General features: G+C 41.6%; 2 protein-coding genes across 3 annotated transcripts in view; one reads left to right on the top strand and one right to left on the bottom strand.

The window, feature by feature from the left end:
* Nucleotides 1-10,952, top strand: part of Naa15-16 (N-alpha-acetyltransferase 15/16) — a 225,806-nt gene that overhangs the window by 98,261 nt on the left and 116,593 nt on the right. The window lies entirely within an intron of this gene.
* Nucleotides 1-10,952, bottom strand: part of LOC145993760 (uncharacterized) — a 55,081-nt gene that overhangs the window by 4,318 nt on the left and 39,811 nt on the right. The gene's annotated exons all lie outside the window — the stretch shown is intronic.

Here is a 10,952-nt window from a genome sequence, read left to right as displayed (position 1 = left end):
ACAGTTAGACATGTAAATTTGGTTAATTTTAAAAGATCCAGTCTGATATCAATTGACGAGTTTACATATGTCAACAAATTTGTCAGTTGCCCAGTTGTGATGAAGTGAGAACATTGCACGATATGAAGTTGAAAGTAAACGCAATGCAAAGTGGTTATAGATAAAGTATTTCCTTAAGTGCGTTTCTGATATTTGTACTGGGCTTAAATATCTCGCACAAATCGTTTGCTATGGTATGCAAACTACATATGTCAATACATTAATTCATAATAGCATAGCATAACAGTTCTTATGCATTGCGCTTTTAACATCTGAGAATTGAACAGTTGGAAATTGTAAAGAAATTAGTGTTGCCCACGAGACGAGACGAGATTGATCATGTGTCCCGAGACAAACGAATATTTTCGAGACGAGACAGCATTTCACAGCATTTCCACGAGACGAGTCAGGCCAAAGTCTCGTCTCGTGGGCAACACTAAAAGAAATATGTTAACTTTTAACCATATGGTTACTAACAAGACATCCCAATGTTTATCACAAAGTGACATGATTATGAAGCTCATATCTAGAAATATATTTAGGGAGGTGCTCTCACATACTAAGTATATCACATGAATTAAATATTACACTACTTATTACACGAGGAGGTGAAAATGAGATAACATACATTAATATTCATTCATCTATCTGGCTAATTTTTAGTGAGAAACAGCAAGAAACAACATGGTAGCTAATTTAAGCTGTCAAACAAAACGTTTTAGTCCTGATTGTCTCTTTACCACCGTGTGAGTACGAGAAATACAGTCTTTTTGTTTTTGTTATTTAGCTTTTCTTTTATGCCACTTTGGCTAATCGCGGCAATGAGGATGAATGATTGTGAGGTGAAATTGATGGGACAATTACAAAAAAGCACACATATGCACCCAAGAAGTCGGACCTGGGACCTGGGCCTAGAAATCGACGGTCACCAAGGCTTCTTAGGAAATATACAAACTTGCTGTTACAACACAATCAGCATACAAGCATGTGAGTACTCAACAACTCTTTCGGGCAAGTCGAGACCCGCCCCCTTCCTTCAAATACATTCTTGATGATTACGTCGAACAAGTGGCCAAGTGTTATGCTCGGAGAAGTGACATGTGCTTTCAAACAGAATAACGAGTTCATTATTTTCGATGTATGTTTCATTTTAGAAAGTGCGATGGTATTCGAAGGTGTTGTTCATTTGTGGGAGAGGTGCGGGAGAGGGGGTAGTGAGTGGCTTATGAGTTGCAGTTGTGAACTTCGTTTATTTTGTGGACCTGTCTTGGGAATGGACGTTTTCCTTGTGTGTGTCCATCAGTTTTACCAAACATTCACCCTCATCAGTGGCGTGCCCGAGAGGATATTGGTGGGGACATATCCCCCCTAGTTATTATTTTTATTTTATATATTTTTTATTTCTAAAAAACGTCAAATGCTGGATAAAGATACAAAATATAGGACCCACTACTGAAAAAAGAAGACCTAACTCCCTCTCCATTACGGTCACCGGATCACACTTTAATCTGTAGGTCCAGTTCCGATTAGCCTTACTGTGCATAAAGTAAACTTAAAACACAAACCCAATCAACCTTACGGTCACAGCAATGATTGATTCATTTGGTTTGTTTTACTTCGCTTTTCTGCCACTTTGGGCTAATTGCGAACATGAGGTTGAGTGATGAAATTGATGAACACTCAAAAAGAACACCCGTACGCAGGCCGGGATTTGAACCCATGACCCCTGGCATCGTAACACTGGGAAAGGTAGTGATTCTTTGCGTCGCAATTAGTCAACAGTGGCAGAAACGCAACGTCAATTAAGAAAAACAAGATTTTTTTCACATTCACTTGACCCAGCCTACTCTAATATATTTGTCTGTTTAGCGAGATGAATGAAGTTACACATACCCGTTACTTCTTAATCGTCGAATAAGAAATCAGCTTTCGGCGAATTTCTATCCGCATTTTCCACAATCCTATTACGCAATACAGTGGCAATTATAACACCATTAAGCCTTGTTTCCATGATATGAAAAACTCAATATGCTGACCAATGCAGACATTTATTTTATTATAAAACATAAACTAAACGTTTAGTATATGTTTTATAATAAAGTAAATTTCTGCCTTGGTCAGCATATTGAGTTTTTCATAGTGGCAATTAGCGTCCACTTGAGGAAACCATTTCGTGCCGAACAATATCTCTATTAGGGTCTAAAATTATGAAACTTGTTACTCTGGATTCGATTTGCTGATTCAGTTGCATTATCTGCCACTGAGTGCTGTGAAACTTGTGGTATTCCTCGCTTGCATTAACCAGTAATTGCAGGGTCATGCGGCACAATGAAGGTCAGCGGTGTTCAATATTTCGACACTGATCATTTAAGCGGTGGTCAGATTTTATCGTTCGTACGGTGTCACGATTGTCGTTCGAATGGAGGGCGTGTGACGGTGTTGCACTTTGAGTATAGTTCTTGTACTGTATTTAACGCCAATGCAAAAGCGTGGTTGGATAGGTCATAGGTTGCGGGCCGGCAACGCCTACCAAAGACATGAACGTTTTTTTTAGCGTCCTCGTCACACCCTCTTGTACGAAAAACCATTCACCCAAGCACCTTCACCTTCAGCGTCCTTGACTCGGCATAAGGAAGGCCGCGTCAAAGTGTTCCTGGCTTCAGGGAAAATACCATATTTCAGAGTTGCACTCCTTCCCGACCCCTTTCTCGCTTCAAGGTTGAGTTTCAATTTTGCAGTGTCCCATTAATATAATTAAGCTTACACCGAGGTAAGTGTTAACCGCATTTGAAACTGAAAATTACCAATCATATTAATTATTTAAATTAGAATTTTCTATTTTTAGCTCGAAGTCGTATTAAACCGTAAATTCTGTTTTTTGTTTGTAAAACTGCTTCATCCACAGAAAGGCTAATCGGGACTCGACCTAAGTCCAAAGTGTGATCCGCATCACTGTGTGCCTCCAAGTGGTATCGAACCTCGCACCCCTTGATTGCCAGGCGACGACGTTTTTTGTCAGAATGATACAATAACCAAGGACTAAATTGCATTGGTATGCGAATATGGCGTTTTCTAAAATATACTGCTCTGGGTCAGTAATAAAGTGTAAGGAAAAATCTGTCTATATTCCAGATGTTTGGTTCTTATCTTGATATCCCATGTGCTGTGTCTGATTTAAATTCAGACTGCTAAAACTTGTGGCATCTGCTTGACTTTAGATTTTATTGATAATAATCTGTTCTTAAATTCTGCTTGGGTTTGACTAAACTTGCTTTAAATCTAGTTTAGGCACAGTTAGGTTAATCGGGAATGGATCTACAGTTTGCAGTGGAATTGGAACCACTGATATTTAATCTAACCTAGAATGAAATAGGCTTGCGTGGCCACGAATCTATTGCTAATATCTAGACAAGAGCGAAATAAATAATTCTAAATAATTTGTTTCCGAATTTTAATATCGCAGCGGTTTTTCAAATGAAGATGAAATTTCGAAAATAACTTCGCTGACGTCGGCCACATGCCCCGTCGAGCCTGCTGAATATTCTCAAAAGGGGTAGCCAAAACTAACGTTTGACGGTGCAGCAAGTTTATGTAGTGTTTTTTAACTGGCTTTTATCGCAGCTTGCATTTAACAGCAAATGCATGCCTAATTAGTGGAAGTTAAGTTCTTCAATTGAAGGTGAAAATGTGTAAGGTATATAATTATATGTTGCTGCATACAACTGACAGTGAGGACCCTTCAAGACAGCTCCAAATTGAACCGGTTCTTGGAGAAAATTAAGGTTAATCATGAACATTCTTTTAGATCAAGTCGTTGCTCATCCAATGGGCTTACTCTTGATAAGAAATGGGGCTGAGTGATACACAGGCTTCGTGAGCTTTAGATCTTACCCCACCTTGACATTAAAGGTTGCAAATCTGATCAAATTTTTAGATATGCGTACGTGTGTAAGAAAGGGGGAATTTGCAGATTGCTTTCTGTTTAATTGCCTCGTTGAAATAAAGACAAAAGTGCGAGATAATCAGTGGAGTTATGTGGAAGAATCGTAGCAGGCAGCCATTAATGTGTCGGGAAGAGTGAAGTGAAAATGAAAACTCTCTGGGAAGACTCCTCTTTCAATCGTCTGTCAACAGCTCATTGTTTACTTTCGAATCACTTTTCCTTCACAAAAGTGGGAGAACTGGGAATTCCAACAGACATAAATGAGTGAATTGCAAGTCTTTTGACATGCATGAGACTTTATTTTAAGACAGTCGGGACTCTTAATTGCACTGTTTTCTCAAGAAATCAAATTATGCTTTTTTGTTATGTTTTTGAATTGGAGAGTGCTACTCGTTATTTTGTTGAGCCACGCTGAACCAATGCCCTGCACCGGGATGTAAGGGGTGGTCCTTTGCCAGACACACCCAAATGTCAACCTCCTTGCACGTAGTACACCCTGGACTGCATGTTGCAGACTAGCGAGGCTCTGGCGTGTTCACTCACAGCCAGTAGAATCCTCTCGTGGGCGCGTGTAGTGTCCCTATTTGTTTGCGGCTGCCCCTTCACCCATCTCATCACTATTCATCCTCGCATTCGCGATTAGCCGAAAGAGGCAGAAAAGCGAAGTAAATTAAATATCAACCAATAAATGACCCGCACCCACAAAGTTGTTTTCGAAACCTCCCCTCCTTTCGAGATACCGCTGTGCTAGTCGAAATTCTGAGAAAGTACATGTGTTTAGAACTCTTGTAGAGCATCAAGGTTTATCTTAACATGGTGCGAGTTTTGTTGTTCTTGTCTAGAAAAGTATGTGGAACATTTTCAGGGTGGCTACTCACCGGGAATTCATTGAATTCCGGGAATTATGCGTGAATTATTGACTCCGGGAAATGTGCGTAAATTTTTCTCCGTAGACGTGAAAAATTGCAACTTCTATTATAAATACCCTGAGACAAGTTTTTGACAGTTTAGTTTTTATTTTTATTGAGGAAGGAAAAGAAAGCGCGTGGAAAATAAAACAGAATTTTCTCAATCCATTTACTTTGTTGGTGTCCTTTGTAGAACAGACGAAAGATTATTGCAAGATAAGATATCTTGCTATTTATTTGGTAAATTTTGAGTTTGAAATTCTTATACAGTTAACAACTTTTAGTAGATTAGAGCATCCCATAACATTTGTGACTTGCATTTGTAGGTGAAATTGCAACTGTAAACTCCGCGCCTTAAATTAAATAGTTATGTATATTCCTTTTAATTGAATTTAATTATCATTTATATTGTGTGTGGGTGGTGAGAGACGTTAATACGTAAGGTTGAAACAGAGAAAACATCTGCTTCTACCCTTGAATTGTTGAAAAGTGCGCCTTAAAAACCGGGAATTGTACTTGAATTTTATCATGGTCTTAGAGTGGCCACCCTGATTTTGGTAATGTACTACAGATAAACGATACAGATGCCACTGTTAATTCTGATGTCGACACGACAATTTCCAAAGTTTTTTTACACGTCACAAATGCTCTGCGTGTCAACCTTTGCTGTTGCAACCTAACCTATACTGCATTCGTCCCACATGCGTGTTAGCATATCACGGACAGCCTTCGTCCCTGAAGTTGTCATACCACTTCTTGATAATGCTGAACACCGATGGCTACTTCTGAAATTGTGCTCAAAGTCTTCGCTCGCCAATCACAGCGGACAAGGTTCTTGCGTGTTCCAACGTTCAAATCGCCTACTCACGTGCGCCATATTTGCTACTACTGCCCCCTGGCGGCAAACCATGGTAAGTATTCACTCGTACGCTTTGCTACAAAAACTTGGTAGAGTTTGTCATATCGGCATCAGATTTACCACTATTCGTTGCCTAGTTTGTGTGGTGAATTTCTAAAATGTTTCACGTACTATGAATCGCCCTGTATTTGTGATAGTTCCGTGACACCGAAAGCCTCCACCGCGTGTCGAACCCAGGACCCCTTGATTATCAGTACTACGTCATCGGAAGGGCTTCTTTCCCAGGATCCGAACACAATATCTTCCTGCCTCTGTAGCGCAATGTTGTGCTAGACAGACTGGGGTTCCAGATTTGAATTCTGGTCTGAGGAATTGACGTTCTTCGATTTACGATCATGTTTATAATCGAGAGTAGCGAAGAAAACTGTGTAATATAGTTAAACGTGCAGAACACACGTTTCGCTGCGTGCAATGCCAAAACTCGCAGCGAGGCTTTGTTGACGTCGAACCTAAGGATTAACACATTACGTAAGAGAAATCGCTTCATCATATCGCGTTTTCCACACATTGTTCACCTCATAAATATCAAGCGAGCATGGTCAACTGACCGTATTAAATTAGTTTATATTCCACGTCTGATGGGACATTATCTCGGCGATTCTTTGTTTCGGGAGTGAATTATCATCGAAATCGACTTAACCAACGTCACGATAAAAACCTAAGCCATCCCGTGGAACTGTATCATGCGGGACAGTATCGTGTGTTGCACGTCATAGTACCTGTTTGTATCGGAGCCGTACATGCCCATTACTGCTCCTTTCCTCCTTTCTAATTCAAGACCGGGCCCCTCCCAGAAACCTTATCCCCCCTCCCCCCTTCGGCCGCGCCCTGTTGTGGCCTTGCTCCCAGGCTGGGCCGTGGTCGGCAAAGAATTTGGGCCGGCGGGATATTGCACCGACACGATCGGAGCGGGGGGGGGGGGGGGGGAAGGCGGGGAAGGTTCCTTTCTATCGATAACGACGTGATCGTTGCCCCTAAGTGGCTGCGAGTCGCGTAACGAGCTGGAAAACAGAATTGTAACGCAGCGTTGCCAACCTCTCGATAAGAAAAAGCTCTGTTTATACTCGTTGAAATTATGCTAAATGTTACAAAATTGTGCTAGGATAATGTATTATTATATAAGTAGTAAGTAATAATAATAATAATAATAATTTACAACCCGTGGCGTATAGAGTGACCACAAGGAAAAGAGCCTTTGGCCAAAAGTCTCCGCGCACCTTCCCTTCCATTGGTTCAACTCTGGCCATAAGGAAGCATGCTCCGCGCGGGAGTATGATGCACACGTAAGCCGTCTGCGCAGGTTCTTTTGACTCTGGTTTTAGTATAACAGCCCTTGAGAGCAAGGACCTACCTGGTGGGAGATAATCAGCAGAGTTACGGGGTGGCATGTGGTCAGCACGACGAACCCCCTGTCGTTGTTGAAGATTTCCAGGTTATGCTACTCATTCGTAGCTCCAGAATTTCTTCACATACACTGGCTGAAATCTCGGATGAAAAGTTGTTACGATTTCTCCAGGAGACTCGAACCAGCGCGTGTCCCGTAGCCCGAGCCCAAAGCCTGACGCTGTGCGAGACGCAACAATTATTACTAATTTATATATATATAATGTATGTACTCACCCCAACTTACTATATATATATTATGTATGTACTCAAATATATTCCCTTGATTTCATTCAATTTATCTGTCTCCCTGGGACGCGAGTTTGTAGATGATGCTAGATTTACCAAACTCAGGGTGGTAGGTTCCAGCGAAGTACAAATTGTGCTAGGTATAGCACAATTTTGCTGGGGTTGGCAACACTTATTGTACGTGTGCTTTGCCTGTTGTCTTTTATCGGAACGGCCGGTGCTTGGTTGCGGCGATCCCGTTAGCCTGATTTGCGGAGCAGGTGTGGAAAAGGAAGAAAAAGAAAATTCATTGCTTCGGGGGGGGGGGGGAGGGGGGCGTGTGTTAACGTTTCTGCATTATTCCTCGATGCAGTGTTTTGTTTTGCTCTCTTTCTCCGTACAGGAAGTTGTATCGTGACTTCCCGGTGATGACTATTGCAGGTGTAAGAAAGTAGGAAATACCCAAATTTGAAGTCCAGTCGGTGCAAATACAGGCTAAAGCGCAATCGAAGCATGATTGCATTGTGGCCTTGGTGTCTCAGTAGTTAGCACAGCGCGCTGCGACTCCAGATGTCCGGGTTCGAATCCCGGCCTGGACATGGGTATTCTTAATGAGTGTCCATGCGGGAAGGCAATGGAAAATAGCCTATTTCTATCAAGCAAGTTTGGTAACTGAGCAAGTTGTTTGGTCGGCTGACGATCTTAGCATTGAATATTCCGGGTTCGAGGTCCGTCCTGTGTATGGGCATTGTTTTCGCGAGTCTCCCTCAGTTTCATCATTCATCCTCCTGGAGGGTGTTAACCTCTCTTCCACGGAGTACGCCCCAGCACTGCATTTTGCATACTAACGAGGCTCTGGCGCCTGAACGCATCCAGAATAATCTTCTGTGGGGCTGTTGTGTCGTCCGTATGTGTTTGTCCCTTCATCCCCATCGTCGCGATTAACTAGAAGTGGCCGAAAAGCGACGTCAAATATTCAGGGGTGTAAGGGGTGAACCTTCCACGCAGTACACCCTGGACTGCATTTTTCAGACTAACAAGGCTCTGGCGTTTGGACCTACGGCCAGTATATTCTTCGTAGGACTGCGTCTGTCTTGTCCTGCGTTTTGTCCTTGTCTGTGCTGAGTGTCCCTTTACAGCCTCAGCTTTTAAACCAGTTAAGGATATTTTAGTTTTCAGACACGCTTTTGTATTTGTTATGATAAGGGACTGAGCCCCGTAGAGTGTAACGGGTGCAAAATAGCCGAAGTGCTGACGCACCCAAAAGTGTTTGATTCAAATATTCAGTGCAGATAATAGTGGCGTGTTTCTGGAACAATTGCTATGGAGACAAATAGAACGGTTGACTCAATTCACCATTCCAGTTTCTACTTCGTGCTTGCTTTTTATATTTTTATTTAATAATACCGTGAGACGCGATGAAATTTACATGAAAAGAGCCAGGGTGTGTTCAAGAATGAAAGATGGAACTCATCATTACTTGCTGTTGAAAAGAGGAAAAGGTGCAGGTGCACGTACGTGCATTTGAGTTATCTTTGTGGAACAAGAGTGGCCGGCCTTGTTCGCTCCTGAAACGAGCAGCAGTGGTGCGCGATAAAGAACCGAGCTCTTGTCACGGTTATTTGGTGAAAAGGGAAAGTAAATGCAATTTGGAGATTTTTACATCGTATAACTATTACACTTAAACTGCTTTGTGCTCCGTCGATTTGCCGAGGCAACCTTGCGGCGTTGTCACGCAAGAAATAGGGTTGAGCAGTAATTCTGCGAAGAGTTCTAGAGCAAACATTTCCCTTTCGTAATTCGATGAATGTAAATTTTAGAGACTGCGGCTGCCTTAAATTGACAAGGGCTACGACATGCGCTACTTTCTTTGGGAGACAAAAGTCGAACTCTTAGAGATGATGTTGAAATTATTTCTGGCGAGGAGTCGACTTCCGTGGCGGCGTGGTTAGCACAGTGCGCTACGACGCCAAGGGTCCCGGGTTCGAATCCCAGCCGTGGACAATAATGTTGTTTGCGAGTGTACCTTTAACAGTTTCATCCTCATTGTCGCGATTAGCCAAAATAGGCAGAGAAACGACGTAAAGTAACCTAATTCGTGAGTGCTCCTAACTTTGGCTACTCCTGGTAGTCGTTTTCGAATATTCCTCTCCTTTCGCAAAACCACTACAATATCCAAATTCTGAAAAATTGCATCTGTCCAGAATCCCCTACAGAGTATTCGAATTAATTTTCGTCTGGTTTACCTTTGCGATTGGCTAGAAAGCTGCAATAAAACAGGCTTGTAAGGTGCAACGGAACTATCAGACAATCTGGAATCCCTTGAATGCTCCTGAAGGAAAGCTAAGCAGAAAAAGTTTTTCAGGAATAGGAATAATACAACGGTTTTTCGAAAGGATAGGAATATTCACAGTATTTTTAATGCTAAACATTTATCTATCGAGCACAGCTAGCCGAACCAAATTATAGTGCTCTAATATAATCACAATAAAGTCACTGTAATGTATAAGCCCACATAAGAAATATCAGTGTTGTTAAATCAAACGACTTTGCTGCCGCAAATCTAATATCCGGCACAAACATACCCTATCAGTCTGTACCGAGATTTTGCACTGATACGATACGCAATGCAATAATCGAGTTTTATACTTTTGTTATTTTACGTTGCTTGTATGCCTACACTTAAAAAATGTGCGACTCTGCTGACAACGAAACACTCCTCTTGTAGTTAATGCGGAATTTGGTGGTGTTTAGCACCATCTTGGTATCTTGTTACACCACACCAAGGATGGCAGGCTTTAACACTAGATTAGACAACAGTGACATATTTTGTCAATGTGTGTTAATCGCGACGATGATAACTGCATTGATGAAATAGATGAAGATTCAAGTAAAATGCTATACGCATGCCTTACCAGCTTTCGAACGTAAGCCTCTTGGCACACTAACCACTCTACCACGGAGGCTTGTTCAGCTTGTATTATCGTTGATGCGAGTACCTGGCGCGGCCTCGTCAAGGAAAAGAAGAGAAGTATGTAAATCAAGGCAAGAGCCCGATAGCCCTGAACTTCACAGTCTTAGAAGTTACTCATATGTATGAGTGACTAATCGAAAGCTATTACAAGGAAGAGAAAATTATTGCTTTCTAGATTTTGTGATTCATATTACGCATTGCGTTTGCCAAATTTAAATTTTGTTACCTCATTAATTCTCTGTGGCCGAGAACTTCACTAATCGCGCAAGAATATATTAATTTTAACAAGGAGACAGAATAGTTTCTGGGGGACAGTCACATGTAATATATTACTCAATACCATACAGAAAATGCTTATTTGAGCTTAGAAAACATTTACTGGGTTAGGGGGCGAACTGGTTGAAGAGTCGTCGCTGCTTTCAAGTATTCTATTGCAAACAAATATGACACCCTCCAAATGTAAGTAGATAATTATGTAGAATTTGAGAATATCTACTCCCACTACATAAGACTTGCAGTATGTTCGGAGAAAGCTCACCGCGAGAAGATTTTCTGAAG

Source organism: Lepisma saccharinum, chromosome 10, assembly GCF_977018435.1.
Source record: "Lepisma saccharinum chromosome 10, izLepSacc3.1, whole genome shotgun sequence".
Lineage (NCBI taxonomy): Eukaryota > Metazoa > Arthropoda > Insecta > Zygentoma > Lepismatidae > Lepisma > Lepisma saccharinum.
This window is presented reverse-complemented; position numbering and strand designations above follow the sequence as displayed.